The sequence below is a fragment of the Miniopterus natalensis genome, chromosome 3, assembly GCF_054644295.1.
Source record: "Miniopterus natalensis isolate mMinNat1 chromosome 3, mMinNat1.hap1, whole genome shotgun sequence".
In the NCBI taxonomy this organism is placed as follows: Eukaryota; Metazoa; Chordata; class Mammalia; order Chiroptera; family Miniopteridae; genus Miniopterus; species Miniopterus natalensis.
The window spans coordinates 13,490,001-13,507,993 of NC_142083.1; positions in this window are offsets into that span (position 1 = coordinate 13,490,001).

Sequence of the window (17,993 nt, forward strand, 5' to 3'; positions counted from 1 at the left end):
TTGCAATGACTGTGTATGGTGCCCGGTAAGTATCTGAAATATCAGGGGGCACACTGTAAAGTACATGATTGTCCAATCACTCTGCTGTACACCTGAAACTAATATAAAAAACATATTGAATTCAAATTGATAACTATTTTAAATATAAACAAAAATGTAGAATGGCCATATACTTTTATGCCTATAAGTGGTGTGATGATAAATTGAGTCTATAAACAAATGGGTCCTAGAAAAGTTTATTTTTAAGTAATACTTTATTCAAATTAAGTTCCCTGTGAGGATAGTACTAAGTTCATTATTTTTTGGTGCGATAGACTAAATATGGGCCCCCAAAATATCAATGCCCTAAAACCTTAGAACCTGTGAATATGTTAATTTTCCTGACAAATGAAACTTGTAGATGTGAATAAATTAAGGATTTTCAAATGGGGAGATTAATTTGGGTTATTTGATGGGTCATTACAGTGACAGGAGTCCATTTAAGAGGGAGATTAAGAATCAAAGAGAAAGGCAATGAGATGCTAATGGCAGCAAAGAGAGCCTTGAAGGTGCTCCATTGCTGCTGGCTTTCAGAATGTACAAGGAGCCAAAAACCAAGAAACAAGGATGGCCTCTGGAAGTTGGAAAGTGTAAGGAAACAGATTTACCCCTGAAGCCTCCAGAATAAACTAACCCTGCTGACAGCTTGGTTTAGAATCAGTGATACTGATTTTGTACTTCTGACCTCCTGAACTATACTTGAATGAATTCGCGTTGTTTTAAGATGCTAAATTTATGGTATTTGTTAGTGCTTCAACAGTACCCAATGCGCCTGGGATTGGAACACACTCCTTTCCCAAGGCCATATAGAAGTGGGGGAGGCCTGCCCCATGGTGAGGGACATCAGGAAGAATCTAATTTCCAGCCCATTCATGGAAGCTTCTGAGCCCTTGCCCAAATCAGAAAAACAGTTGCTCTTTCTTCTGTCATTTCTTGGATTGAAGAGAGAAATCTTGAAATGGTTGTATTTCAATACCTATAATCCAGCCACTCAGACTCTGGTCATTTCCAGCCTTACTATTTTTTTTCCTTTCATCAAGGACACATCTCTGTAGTCTTCTGCCTCTAGGACACAGTCTAATCCTTTGAATTAGTAAATAGGAACAAACCCGATAATCTCTTATTGGTCTGGGCAAGAACATTAAAGTGGAAAAACTATGTTGGGCTACACTAATAGAAACAACTAAAATACATTCTTAATCCCAGGAGTACTGGCTATTTTACCATCCTTATGGCACTAGGGACAGTTTCTTCCTTCCCCTTCTTCCGAGGCATGTGCCATAATTTCTTAATATGGTTGAAGTTTATTTTCATCAACTATTACGAGTCTGAGAATTGATGCACAGTTCTTCTACCTCATTTATCATCAAGCAAAGGAGGATGGTTTGTTTTGCCTGATAGCTTTTGTCTATTTTCTTCTTTACTGATTTAAATAAAATTTAAATAAACAGGTTTCCAGACTTCACGCTAATGTAGAGCATTCCATGGAAACAAACCTATGGGAAAAGTCCAAGATGACCTCACCCTGAATTCATTACCCTTCATAATTGAATGCTACAGAGTTGTGCTTGGACAACGCCAGATACCCATAGCATAAGGGATACTTTAAATAAAATACTGTAGTCTTAAGGTTCTCCTACTAAAGCTCCTTGTTCTGATGATTTCACATAGTTATTGCTCCATTGGGGTGAACACAGTCATTGAGGGGTTAATTCTGTAGGTACCCAGGACTTCTGGGTTTGGAACTCTTCGATCTTAAATCATCTAACCAAGCACAGTCCAGTCATGACATTTCAATCATATTTAAGAAATGAGTTTATTCTATTATAGCTATTGCTCAGCTGGTAAAACAATTTTAGCCTCTTTCTTAAATAATAATTTGAAAATGTCCTTCTAATAAATTAATCTAAAGCATATCAACACTTTGTGAATGTTATATTTATATTTTTTCATTATCTTAATGAGATGAATGATGGACTACACAATCATTTTTATTGTTAATCTTTCATTCTGGCATCCCATTCTATTTACTCCAATTATAATACTTCATGGATATTGTAAATTCTTCATATGATATATTTGCCTCTGCATTTTTAACAAGACAAATTGTGCTGAAAAGAGGGTGCAATTACAATAAAAATTCCTTGAGCTAAGTGCAGAAAATCTGACATAAATATATATTTTCCAAAGAAAGTCAACAATATTTTATTTCAATTGGTCATTTCTAAGACAATGTTTTTACTAGCTTTTAAGAGTAAATCATAATTGAAGGATTGCCCAATGTAATTAAATAAAACAGTCCAATATTTATAGAATGCATTTATCCTTCATGGTGACATGAAATTTACAAATAACTGATAAAAAAATCAAACATAAACAATTTAATAAAATTATAAACATTCAAATAATATAATAAAAACTAATAATGTGATTGTATTTTCCCATATGAGTATCTTTTTCTGGCTTGTAGAGATTTCTTTTTTCTCAATAATTTCATCTTTTGATACATGAAAAATATAAATACAAAATGAATCAATTCTTATGAAATGAAAATATTTCCCATAAAGTAACTTGATCATTTCAAATATATTATGTATTTGTGTGTGTACTTAATGAAGTCATTAATTTCTGCTATCATCCTAATGTTAATATTGTCTTGTTAAGACAACAGGATTAAGAGAATAAAAATAAATATGAGCTCACATCAACAGAGAGAAGTGTATATGTTTTATTTTTATATATAGGCCATTATTACTTACACAAAAACAAACAAACAAAAAAACAGAAGAACCTATCACAAACTGATTAAAATAAAATGCAGGAATCTATGACATATCTATGAAAATTGCAAAGCAAATTTGCAATTATGATAAATGGCAAAAATGACCATGATTCTTCCCATCCTTGTCTGGGTGCCTCTACAAAGTGACTTTGTAGCTCCTCCCACAAATAAGTGGGACCTATTTTCTTGCCTGGAGTCATGGCTTGGTCATATAACTAAATTTGACTAATGAGTCAAGAGCAAATGTTATATACCCAGAGACTTGAAAGGCACTTTGGGATAGTTCTCTCTTGTTCTTGGGCTAGCTGGCTGCATGGAGAGTGGTACACGGCCAAACTAGCCTCATTACCCCAAATGACATCAAGTCAACCAACAGAAACGTAAGTGAAGTTGTACTAAAAATATTCACCCCCATCAGCAGAGCTTGGAGTCCAGACAGTTGGACTATACAAGCATTCTCTATTGTCAGTGTCGTGGGTATTGGCTCTCTCAAATAGGCTCGAAGTGGTATCTCATTGTTTTAATTTGCACTTCCCTAATAACATGCTATATGGAGCATCTTTTCATACGTCTATTTGTCATCTGTCCATCTTCTTTGGTGAGGTATCTGTTAGGGTCTTCTGCCCATCCCACAATTTTGACAACTTGTGTTCTCATTTTCATTTAGTTCAAAATAATTTCAGTTTCTCCTATTTTGATGCTCTGTTGTTAGGCATATACAGACTGAGGATCCTCATGGCTTCTTAAGGAATTGACCCTTTTATCATTATGCAATGTCCATTTTTAATGCTGGTAATGTCCCCTGCTTTTATATCTGCTCTGTCTCAAATTAATAAAGCTGCATCCAGCTTACTTTCTTTTTAAATCCTCACCGAAGGACATGTTGTTACTGATTTTAGAGGGAGAGGGGGAGGAGGAGGGGGAGGGGGAGGGGGAGGGAGGGGGAAGGGAGGGGAGGGGAGAGAGTGGGGGAAGGGAAGAGGGACAGGGAGAGAAGCATTGATGCGAAAGAGAAACATCTATCAATTGTTTCCTGTATGAACCCTGACCAAGGTTCAAACCTGCCAACTGATTATGTGCCCTTAATGGGAACCAAATTTGCCCCCTTTGGGTGTAGGGGATGATCCTCCAATCAACTGAGCCACACTGGCGGGCCCAGCTTACTTTCAGTTAGTATTAGCATGGTATATCTTTCTCCATCCCTTTATTTTTAAAGTATGTGTCTTTATATTTAAGGTGAGTTTTTTATAGACCTCGTATAATAAGGTCTGGGTGTTTTTTTTAACTCACTCTAAGCATATCTATTTTTTAATTGTGGTGTTTAGACTATTGACATTGGATTAATATCTACTATATTTGTCACTGTTTTCCATTTTTGCCCTTGTTCTTTGTTCCTGTTTTTGTCTTATACTTTTTCTGCCATTTATACTTTTAATTGAGAATTATACATATGATTCTATTTTCTCTTGATTTTTAGCATATCAATTATACCTTTTAAAATTTATTTAATGATTGCTACAGATTTTGGAAAAAAATATTTACGATTAATTTAAGTCTGCCTTTGAATAACACTATACCACTTCATGGGGATTAGAACTACTTTGTAATAACTAAATATTCTTAATTCTGCTATCCTTTGTGCCATGATGTTTTACATGTACACATAAACATACCAAAATCAAATACATTGCTACTATTATTTTTTCACTGTCTGTTAGATCAATTAAAAAAAAGAAAAAGAAATGCTTTTATTTACCTTCCCTTATTACTTCTCCAGTGCCTTACCTTTATATAGATCCAAGTTTCTAATTTATCGACACCAAAATGACCTCTGCATTTCTATCATATCATGATATCAAGAAAATAAAACAGGCCTTTTACCTAAAAGAAGGAACAGAGGGAGGGGGGCAAGAGGGAAAGAGAGAGAGAGAGAGAGACAGAGACAGAGTTGATCTCATCTCAACTGCCTCCATGTCAGCTTATCCAAACACTTTTGTAAGGCTACATACCTAACCTTTCTCTTTTGCACATTCAGATAATCATAAGATTTTAATTTTTCTCTTACTTCACTTATAAAAGAGAACAAAAGTAAAGTTTTCTGGCTTCAATGATTCACATTTAGTAGTTAAACTCATTCTAAGAGAAACTGCCCATGGTACAACTACACAATCTATAACTGTTTTCAGATGTGCCTGTCCTTCAGCAGACAACTGTGCAGCAGCTTTAAAGTGACTGTGGATTTGTCATTCACCAATAGCCACCATTCATTTTAAAGAAGAGGAGCATCTCTTTGGTCTGAATTGTGTTTCTTCCACAGAGACAGCATTTTTTCAACTTACTAGATAGATTGTTCAAGTTGTATCAAAGAGAAGAAGTTCGTCTGTGACAAACCAACATCCATAACAGAGTTAAGACTCACACTACCTGCCTCTAATCCAACAAGAAAGGTTGGGTTTATCCTTCATGGATGAGAACAGAGAAAGTAAGTGGCCCATGAAATGAGAAAGGTAATTGAACACCTTCTGGCTGTGGAAGAAGAAAAGCTGTTGACCGAGTATCAACCAGCTTTGGAACACAGAATTATATGGGGGGGCACTGAGCGAGATGGGCCAGCCAGAATGCTTGAACTGGTCAGGAAATGTGGTGTAATTTTTATATATGGTGAAAATAATTAAAATGTCACTAAGCTTCTGGTAAACGTAATTTATCTTTCACAGATTTTTGAAAAATTTTGAGATGCATTCATCTCCCTATCATCAATTGAACCATTTACTCATCTCATCTATCTATACTTGAACAAATGTATATGTTTGTGTGTAACTTTGTAAATATGAAAATAATCATCCTTCAGACTTTTAAATATGTGAATTTGTACACTTATATTTGTCTGAATTAAAACAGCAACATTAAAAATAACACAATAGTGTAAACACATCTCATGCTTTCAGAATTGCCAGGGATAGCCCTGATGGTTTACTTAGGAATTTTGTTTAATCTTCAGAAAAAATTTTATGCGGTAGAAACCATTTTATCCACATTTTAAGTTGAGGAAACTGAGGAACAGAAGGCTTAAATAATTTTACCCAGGATACTGAGCCAATAAACAGTAGTGTTTCCAAATCCTGGAAGTCTGAATTCACAGCATGTGACTTTAACTACCGTCATACATCACACTTTAGTTGGATTATCATTGATTCATGAGTTAAAATTAATATAGAAAAGTATTATTTAATCTATATCTGTGCCAATAAAAAAACATAGTCTACAGGATAGTCCTAGAAAAATATAAAACACCAACAAATTCTCACGAAGTAATTGTTGAGAGAAAACAAAACAAACTGAATGACTGGATAAATAACCCTTAAAAACAAAAATCAATTCTACTTCAGTAAATTTGATGATGGTGGGATTCATGAATCTAAGTAACATTCCAATCAATTTCTGGACAGCCTTGATAGTTAGAATGTCATTGCTTATTTTGCAATAGACATGGTTTCTATAATTTAACTCTGTGATTATAATTTTATGCTCTGTTTTTTTCATATAAGCCTTTTCCTAATATTTGAAAAAGTACTGTAAATCTTAATTTCCAATCTGAGCTGGCATAGATGTCTTATTCCACTCTTATGAGCATTGTGACATATTTGTATAGTATACATGTACTTTTATTTAGCAAAATGAACTTTCTGTTGTATGGTCATGCATATATGTGGCTATAAAATTTAATGACGTTTTATACCAAATGTTTAGTTATATGATATATTGAAATTTTTTATATTAAGAAACAGATATTGCAAGCAGTGAAGAAACCCTCTTTTGTGTCATTTGGGTCATTAAACTATCCAATAAATGATCACTTTTTCATTTCTGACACCATATATTTTTCTTATTGTTCATTTTTAAACTCTCTGTATATGTATGATGTGTCAGTGTATATGTTTGTATCTGCATGTGTGTGTATATATTGTGATATATATTATGTATATACTATATATGTCACTACTTTGTGTCTGGTTTCATTAGCTAAATATTATTTTATAAGGTTTAACTGTGTTATATTATTTCAGGTAGTAATATTTTTTCATTGTTATATATTATTCTATTTTAACATACTAACATTTTTAATGACTTTGATGTTTGTGGGCATTTGGGTTGTTTCTAGACTGGGAGTAATAAGAATTGTTCTATGAACATTTTGTCAAATGTTTGTTGAATACATGAATATATTATTTCAGATATTTCTCCTGATCTATACATAGGAGTTAAATTTCTGACTTGCAGTCTTATATGTGTTCAGCTAATAGCACGTACTGCCAAAAAACTCATACTAGTTGTAAAAATTTAGATTCCTAGCAACAAAATATAAGGTTTATAGCCGTTACATATTCTCACCACCACTTAATATTACTGTATGATGCGTCATTAATAGAGTGTGCATTATGGTATGTGCCGCATTGAGAGTTTAAGTTCAATACCTTTTCATGTGTCTATTGACATTTTAAAAGCCCATTCTTTAAAATGTCATTCTAGGTCTTTTTTCTCTCTCCTTTCTATTGAATTTATTGGGGTGACACTGGTTAAGAAAATGATGCAGGTTTCAGGTGCACAATTACACAGCACATCCTCTGCGCACCGTACTGTGTTCGCCACTCCAAGTCAAGTTTCCTGCCATCCCCGTTATCCCCCCTTGTACGCTCCGCCGCCTACCAAAGCGCCCCCGCGCCGCAATCACCACACCATTGTCCATTCCATGAGGTTTTCCTCTTTTCTTCTTTTTTGCTCAATTCCTCCACACCGAACCCAGCACCTCAGGCCCCTGCCCAGCTGTCAGCCTGCTCTCCATCTTTGAGTCTGTCTCTATTTTGCCCCTAAATCTCACCCCAGCTTCACCAACTATAAACACTTTACTCTACTGTGGTATGCTTGCTTATTTTAATATTTGAAAACTAGTCATATAGACTTGGGATATGAATAAAGGTAGTCACTCTTTTCTTTTGCTGTTTCTCCACATATCTCAGGTTTTCTCATCATAAACTGAAATCTAAAAAGAAATAGAGCGCTATTTATTTGACTAACATCTGTGGGTAGTCAACATTTTCCATTTTAATAATTTGTTTTAAACTAAATGTATAACCAATGATTAAATAATAACTTTTATAAAGTGATAGTGACTTTTAATTAAAAGAAACTTATAAACTTGAAATGAGGACTGAGAAAGATTTAATTAGGAAATGCTGTTCTGTATCTCTGACTATCACTCTTTACTGTTTCTCTCTGGGAGTAGAAACAGAAACATATACAATAACACCAGCAGGACACTGATCGTAAACAGCAGGCGACAACTAAGAGCATGCTTGATTACTCAGTATGATTTTTACATTATTTTTATAAAAAAGGTTATTCAAGGACAATTACTCTTCTCTATGGGGTGAATCTCAAACTCTCAAAATTGGATGATATTTATGTAGATTTCAAGAACATAATTCTATGATACATCACCTGTACATTTCATTGTGTGCCTGTCACCCAGCCAAATCTTTTTCCATCACCATGCAATTGACCCCCTTTACCCCTCGCCACCTCCTCACCCCCTACCCTCTGGTAGGAGCCAATTATTTACTGACATTTTTCTCCAGTGGTCTTGAATTTTGTATTTGCATATATCTGATGAGATTAATTCATTGACAGAGAATTTGAAATGTTTATATTTTGAAAATATTGGGGATATTCCATTGATAGCTAAATAAAAGTTTTCTCATTTTATGATGTTGAATTAATATATATCCTTCTAATTTATATCATGTTTATTAAGCATAAATTTTTAACTTTATATAATAATTGCAGGTATTTATATAAGATTAATTTTCAGTTTTTCCAAAATAAAGTATGTATTAACTATCATTCTATTATCTATTATTAAATATATATATTTTGGAAACAACTGAATTATTCAACTTCTTCATTTTGAATTATACATCTAAATCTTAAAAAAAAAGATACCCCAAATAGATATAAAGAATAGTGCAATATTTACCACTGTAACAAAAAGGACTATAAAAATAATGCTGATATGAAAATATTTAAATAAATTACATTACCAAAGTATTTAATAACAGTATTCATTTAATCAATAATAGTTGATGACAAAGTAAAATATGTTACATATGTTGTTAGGATTCTTTGGGATCATTGAATAGTGTGTGACTTTAATGTAAAAGTAGCCAAATTATTATTTAACTTTAAAAATTCTAGTGTTACTGTAAAACTTAGGTAGATAATTTCCATGAAAATTTCCTGGAAAATCTGTAACAGGTTGTTTCAAAACAGAATAAAGTTTTTCTATTTTCAGTATATAAACTATAAAATTGTAATTAAATTAGATAAGCATTTAATGAAAACTGGTATCAAATTATTAAAATGCAAAAATAGTATTATTTTTGAAAGTCTAGTTAAAAAATCAAGATGTAATTAAATTAATGCCATAATAATTTTCAGGGATTCATTTTGTATTTATTAAGTTTCAATGACCATGGAGTTACCACATATCAATTTGTGTGTAATATGAATACATTAAATGGTCCCCCCTTTATAAATTAAAAAGAAAAGAAACGATGTAGGGACAGTTTACCAACAGTGTTAAAATAATATAGCAGTTGAATTTTTAAGGACATAATAAGGTACTTAATGTGTAAAATGAGATAAATTACATTAACATGAAAAGAATAGATTCAAGGCAAGCATGCTATAGAATATTTATATACCGTAAGAACCAGTGGGAAAAAAGATAAATTATTTATAATTCGATAAAGCTATAATGGTTTCCAAAATATAATGGAATATAATGCTGTAATCAGTTCTTGTGGAATTAAATGTCAGTGGAAATCATTAGATTGTAGCTTAATTTTTGTAGGTGATAATTCACAACACAAATTACCATTTTGCATATTAAACCTACATAAATAACGTTGTAGCTATTGCTCTGAAAAATCATGTGTTACTCCTGAAAGGATTTAATAGTAAATTACCTACTTATTATTACTGCACAAAACTAATCTTCTGCCATGGAATATACTCAACTCTATGATTTGTAGAATTTAAAAGCCAACGGTAATTTTAAAGTCATTCTTAACTGTATCTTATAAAGAAGGAATCTAAGATCCACAAAACATATATGATTATAACACATGCCCTCACATTTCTTTATGTTGAGATCCTAATTACAACTTTTGTCTTTGAATGGAACAAAGGAAAAGATACACTCACTGCCCTGATGTTCTCTGTTGATATGTCTCCTAGGCTCTTTTTTCACAGCTTTTGGTCCTGATTTTCTCTCTGTTTCTTTTTCAAGAAGGGAAAACAATGAAAAACAAGCTAAGCCAATACTAACCAAGAAGAATAGTGCAAATGGTTGAAAACCAGCAATTAAACAGAAAAAAAATTCAAATTGCTAGCAAATATGAAAAATGTTCAATGTAACCAGTAGTGATTGGAAAATAAAATCTTAATATATGTAATTAAATTAACACTTAATATAATATACTTGTGTTTTATATATATATACATATATAAGTATATACCCATGTTTAATAATTAAGCTGGTAGAAATTTCTAACAAAAACAAAATGTTTGCAAATAGACACTTGCATTATATATTATTGTAAACATTTTACAAATGTTTAGAAATGGCTGTTGAAATTAAATATATATATCTTCTGACTCAAATACTCCACTATGGAAACTCTTCTTTATACAGTATAAAAATCAATGCATTAAAATAATAGATGGATATCTCTTAAAAATTTTACATTTTTGTGTTAGTCTGCTAGGGCTGCCACAGCAGAGCCACAGCTGGGCGGCTTAAACATTGAACTTGACTCTGTCATAACTCAGGAGGCTGGGAGTCTGATGCAAGGGCGCAGGCAGGGCCGCTTCCTCTGCGGCGCCTCCCCTGGGCTCGCGGTGGCCTGTTCCCCCTGTGCCCTCACAGGGGCTTCCCTGTCTGCATCTGCGCGCCCAAATCTCTCCTTATAGGAACACTGGTCTTGTTGGATTAGAGCCCACCTTCATCACCTCATTTAACTTAACAACTCCTTTAAAGAGGCGCCTCCAAATACAGTTGAATTCTGAATTGCTGTGGTCTAGGACTTTAACATATGCATTTTGGGAAAACACAACTCAGCCTGTAACAACATGGACATTTATTATATTATTATTTTTAATATTAAAAGTGTTAAAATATTCCAAATAGCAATCAGTAGAAACTAGGTAAAATTATAACTCATTTGTACTACAAAATATTATGCAACATGAAGAATATGGTTTTTATTTATTCATAGTAATCTGTTTGGATATTCATGATATGTTGTTGGAGTGAAATGTAATAACTGTTTTACAGGAAGGGTGCAACTCTCTATTTCACTTATTAGAAGAAGCATGCCTTTTTCAATCTAGTTAGGACATTTAAATTACAAAAAATATACATCTCTTCTCATTAATTTATTTGTTCCTAAAGTTCTATAAATAAGAAAGTAAACCACCTTAACAAGTCAATTAATTTATCTTATTTCCTAGAATAACTAAAATGCTCTATTATTTTAGCTATATAAATGACTTGGCATTTTAATAACTATTTTGATAAACATGATGGCAAAGCAAAAAAATACTTCAAAAGTTCTCAGGAAACTACTACTTTTAAGTTACAACTAAACCTCAAATCTAGTATGTAAGATTATCATATTTAGTGACAACTGTTTTGGCTTATATTAGCTTTATAGGCAAATTTACTGTTATTTTATCTAATACTCTAAACAAATGCACTGTTGCAATAAGAAAAGGAGATAACACATATCAAAGTCCTCAAGAAATTAGTATATCTAGAAATAAAATACAACAGTTTATGGAACTTAGTTGTAAAAATTAAAATTAATGTTTAATTAAAATTTGAGGAACAAATAATTGAGAATTACTTTATCTATTTTTTCTGATTCTTTTTGAGGTGTGAATATGTATAATTCATAGTTCATATAGTTAAATTAAGGTTCATTTAATATTTAAATATGAAGTCGTCTTTGTTAAATGAAAAAAATGTAAATGCTATTTTAGGTATATTTCCCAAAGGCGTCTCTAGCATGATTGATTGATTAATTGATTATCTGCAATTATTCAATGACTAAGAGTAGAAGGACATTTCTCTTAGTCTATATGAATATAAGTCATTTCCTTTGCATAGCATGTTGGAGCACGGATGCTCAAATGCTAATCGCATTGCAGGTGTCATTCTGCCCCAAGCTCCCTTTCTCTGCTGAAGCACTGGTATCTGGCCTCCGAGATGCTAATGTTCTCATTAAGATTAGGGAACTCAGTTCTATCCTGCACTTACCCACTATAACTTCCACATCACAAATGACATTTATGTTGCTCTTGAAGGATACTGATTACTCCACCCACCCTTCTCCTGCCAAATTTTAAATCTTACAGAAAGCAGCACCTCCCGATTCCTCTCTGGGTGGTAGCTGCACATAACAGACCCACTATAATTTTCCCGTGTAGCTGGAGGTGGGATGAAGGTCAAAATCAGAGTGAAGGATTGAGTTAAAATATTAACATTTTAATTTCTTCGAATGCTTGAGTTTTTAGAATCCTACTCTCTCTAGATCTTTTATTCATAAATTTCCATTGGTAACAGTACAGAGAAAAAAATGTTTATTTTCTACCATTCTCAATTAAAATGTAAATATCCTTGAAATATACTACGCAGTGTTCCTGAAAAGTAGTTCAGAGATCATTTTTATCAAAATTATTTAGAGACGCTTATTAGAACTGGAGGGTCCTGGACCTCACAGAGGGGCAACTGAATTAAGTTCCCCAGAAGATATTTCCGGTGATGTGTATTTTAACAAACATTTTAGGTGACAGTTATGCATACCAAACGCGAGATGCAGTCATCCGGAGACAGTTAACAACACACTCAGGTTCTCAGGGTGCACTAGGGGAAGGGGGGCTGGGACGGAGGCAAGGAGCCATGCTGTCCTTGCAATGATCCCTCTTCCTTGGGTCATGAAGAAACTCCCAGGTGCCGGCACTGCCCCCCGAAGTATGTTTCACCTCTCACCACTACTTCCTCCTTTTAACTTCTAACCAGCAAAGCGGCTGGGGGACCCTCGCCAAGCTCTTTCTCCACGTGGGCCTAGGGCCCCCTACATGGCAGGTGACAGCTACAGTGAGACTGCGTCTGTCCTGACCGCCTGCTGGAAGCGGTGCGGTGTTAGGTAGAGAGCGGGGTCCGGGGTAGAGGCTGGGACTGAGCGAGGCTTTGGGGTTGGCAGGGTCCAGCTCAGGACATGTTTTCAGGGCTCACGGCTTCTGTTCGAGCCAACTGCCTCCTGCTGCAGAAACTGCCTGCCCGCCTGCCCAGGGCAATCGCTGCGAGGGAGAGGAGTCAGTGCCCCTGAGAGCAGCCCTCAGGCAATGACGAATGGAGCCCACGGATAAGCAAACCGGCTTTCCTACCCCAGGGCTAGGGCATCACTGAGGGACACTTCCCATGGCCTGTCAGAGCCCCCTGCGGGTGGACCTCCAGTGACCCCCAGCAGTCGCCTGCTTTAACCTTCCAAAGGCCAGCTCCGCCCTGAACTCCCCTCAAAATGAACTTCCACTCATCGTTTTTCCAGGGTAGCACAACTTAAGACAAGGAAATATTGATTTTATGAGTTTGATTATTTTTAGTGTTTTGAACAGGTTTGGGGGAGGTTGATTTTAACAATAGCATTTAAAATAGCTAGAATCACAGGATTCCGTGTTTTCCATTACAGTTGGGTAGTTTTCATTCCTGGAGGTTACAAAGTTGTGTCTATCGCTCTCAAGAGTCTTGGCTCCTTCCAGAATGGATAAAAAGTTCCCTTCAACAGTGGAAACGCCACCGCGGCTCGCCTCAGCCCTGAGCACCTACCTCCTTCCCTCCGAGCACTAGCCCCACTTCACCCACTCACTGCACTCTCATCAGCACTCTGCCTCAGTCCCCACCATTCACACTCCCCACCGTGCAGCCACCCCGAAAATCCGTCATCTGACTTATTCTCCAGGCCTGTTTCTTACCCTCTTGCGATATATTCCCTTTCTCACGAGTTAGTTTACACATAATCCCCACTGTTCTTTGTCAAGAAGGCATCAACAAGGAGGCAGCGAGTTATGCTTCTTTGATGATTTTCTGTAAGTGTAACATTTACTTGCATCGCGATCATCATGTTCATTAAATAGATGTTTGGTCCTCAGTATATTAGGCATATGTAAACAAATTAAAACAAAGTTATTATTAGAGCGAAGCACAACTCTAGTCATGAGGATCTTAGCTAACGGTAATACTTTCATTACTCTTAATTTTATTAGATTGTCACTTAACACTGTTTAAATGAACATGATTTTTGCCCCTCCTACAGCAAGTTTTGTTTTGTGGACCAGAAAACTAATTAATGATTAATTGAAAAGTTTCATAAACATTTTGTTTCCACATAAATGAAAGTTTAATATGATATTCTTAATATTATATTTTTTACAGATGCTAAGTATATTAACTATCTTTATTCCTAATACCTGAGGGCAGATTAATTATATCTTTTGGGTTTTATAATTGCATTTTTACTTTGACTTCATAATTGCTTCAATTATTTAATTAAACACTATTAATACATCACCTGGAAATATATTTTTCTAAAGTTGATTCTATTTATGAGGTAATGTTGTTTCCCTTAGTGTTATATTAATAGTTTTTGCCCCATTAAAATTTAACCTATTAATATGACTCTGGAATAAAGTAACATTTTCCATAAATTGTAAACCATCATCATAAATTGCACTGTAATTAGGGTGTCTACCTTTTAATCCAGTGAAAAATCTCTGCTGATGGATGGAGATTTCAAGTTGTATCTGCTGCAGTTTTGCATGATCACTTTGAACCAATTTTTACTATTTCTTAACAGAGCTTTTCACCAACCAAACAACTGCTGGAAACCCATTCTGTGTCTTACATTTCACTTAGCTTCACAAGCATGTGAAACGTGAGTGAAGAAGGAAAATTCATGTCTTGTGCTTAGATTTTGAGTCGTGTATAATACTACTTGTTGAAATTACTTACTAGTTTTTTATTTTTTCACTGTGATAAGATATATATGGCACAAAAATTAACATTTTAACTCTTTCAGTATAATTCAGTGACATTAATTATAATCACAATGTTATAGAACCATTACCATTTTGTAATTCCACAATTTATTACTCATCCCAAGCAGAAACTTTGTAACATTGAAGTAATAAATTCCCATTCCATGCTCCCCATTCAGCCCTGGTCAACTCTATAATCTGTTGTCATTATCAACTTGCCATTTTAATATTTAATATAAGTAGAATCATACAATAGGTGTCCCTTTGCATCTAGTTTATTTCACTTAGCATAATGTTTTCAAGGTTCATCCATGTTGTCACCTGTATCAGGACTTTATTCTTCTTATTACTAAATAACATTCCACTGTATGAATATACCACATTTCGTTTATCCATTCATTTGCTGATGGACCCTTGGATTGCTCCCACCTTTTGGCTTTTATGAATAATGCTATAATAAACATCAGCACGCAAGTATCTGAGTCCCTAGTTTCAATTGTTTTGAGTATATACTTACATGTAGAATTAGTGGGTCACATGGTATTTCTATGCTCACTTTTTTGAGGGCCTGCCACACTGCTTTCCACAGTGGCTATACCATTTTATGTTCCCATCTGCAACGGAGGAAGGTTCCAGTCTCTCCACATCCTCACCAAAACATTATTCCCTATTTTATAAAGTTATACCCATCCTAGTGGATATTATGTGGTGTCTCATTGAGGTTTTAGATACATTTCCCTAATGACTAATGATGTTGAGCATTTTCTGTGTGCTTTTGGTCATTTGTGTATCTTCTTTGGAAGCCTTTTACCCATTTTGAAGTTGGATTGTGATATTGGTGGTGATGATGTTTAATCGTGTGAATTCTTTATTATAGTCTACATTCTATAAGTCATCTTTTCACATTCTTTGTAATCTCATAATTTTTTATGAATTCCAATTTATCTATTTTTTTCTTTTGTTGTTCATGCTTTGGATGTCATATCTAAAAATCTATTTGTAAATACAAATCATGAATATTTACATCTATTCTCTCTTCTAATAGTTTTATGGTTAGCTCTTATACTTAGGTCATTGATCCATTTTGAGTTAATTTTTATATATGTTGTAAGTTCAACTCCATTGTTTTGCATGTGGATATCCAGTTGTCCCAGCACAATTTGTAGAAAAGATTGTTGTTTCATCACTGAATGGACTTGGTACCCTTGTCACAAACTGACTTGTCATAGAAGTATGGGTTATTTGTTTTTCATGTCTTATATACTTTTTCCATATGCTTCTGATCACAAAGACCAACCTTGATACATTGTTGAAAGGGACTGCGCAGGGAAACAGGGAATACCAGGGAAGCAGCAGTGATTGGGGACCAATGTGGAAGCTGGCTATAACAAGTGAACTTTCATTTATTTACATGACTTTACAGAGAAAGAAATAAGGCTAGTCAATGATATTAAGAAAAGTTTCAGTTAATTACATTTTCTACTCTGGGTTTCAGAATCTTGGTGCATAAAATTAGAAATAATTTATTTAGTTCACTTATACATACATATGCAAACAAACACACAGGCATACATGTGATAAAATATAGAAAATTTAATTAAAATGTAGGAAGACTTCGACAGTCACTGTCTCAGCAGGGAACAAGATACGTTAAAGCATTAATAGAAGACAGATACCGAAGTAACATTTATCAAAGTTTGAATAGGGTCACTCAAACAAATAAGGGTGACTAAACACTAGGGTAAGAGCAAAAGCAGGGAGCCAATGGCGCACCTGGTTGTGAGATGAAAAAAGAGGGGATTTTGTTACCAGAAACTGGAGAATTCTGCAGCCATGGGTGGGAGTAACATGATAGGATCTATGGCTTTGGAAAAGGGTGCAGCCACGACTGAACCTTAGCACAGCAGGCAAATGATGAGACAATATCTCAAGCTCAGCATCTTTCAGTCTTATCACCTCCACACTGCACGTCCTGTTAGCCAAAACTAAACTAAAGCCAGAGAGAAAGTGAGTCAGACTATGTTGTCCTTAGAGCTCAGCTTCCTAAGACAGAGCTTAAAGCGGGAGAGGGCAAATTACAGATCTGAGTGGGTGAACAGATATCCAGCCCACTTTAGGTTGACTTTCATACATGCAATGCAACCAACTGTAATTTTGCTAAGATGACACAAAAGGAGAGTAAAACAGGTAAAAAGAAGCCAGATGAGAGCTAACTGTAAACAATAGGACTAAATTGCTGTAACATAACCTTATGCCACTGGATTGCCTCTTTCAGCCAACGCAAACATCAACTTTTGGTCAATGATGTGAATGATGGGAGCACAAAAGAACGGAAAATTTACTATTCCCAGCACAGTGGCCAAGGAGACAGTCCTAGTGCCAGTCTTCACACAGAAAACTATTATTTACTGAACACTGCAACCTTCCAGAAAACACAGGACAAGTGTAATAAGCCTACATCTCACAGCATCCCATAATGACTGCTGCCAAGGGTATTTCAATACAGCCATTCCAGGCAGACTGAAATAAAGTCCTTCCTATTTGCAACCTGAACTATTCTGATGTGGCCCAGGGATAGATTATGTAAAAGGGATAAACTGCAGACCCTTAAGGTTGTATCAAAAAGCTTGTATTTTCAGCAGAGCACAGAGGAACCGGCACTTCTATTTCCTGCTAGGTACTTGGAGTGCAGCTGACATTCATGCAGGTCGCATTAAAAGCCACGTGGTGTTTCTTGGAACTCTCTAGCCACCTATGTTCCCTTCCACCCTCCTGCGTGAACTCTTTCCTTCGCCTAGCTCTTAACATTTAGTGTTGTTCTGGGATTTCTTCCTGCCCGTTTCTCTTTTCAATGTATGCACGTCATATACGAACATTACTTTTCTATGTGTTGATAATTCCCAAAGTTTTACCACCTTCCCTAATTTTCCTCTCGAGCTCCCGATCCCAAAGTTCCATTTTGTGCCTGGACACCTCCATTTGGACACCCCAGGGCTGCTTTAAACTCTACTCAGCT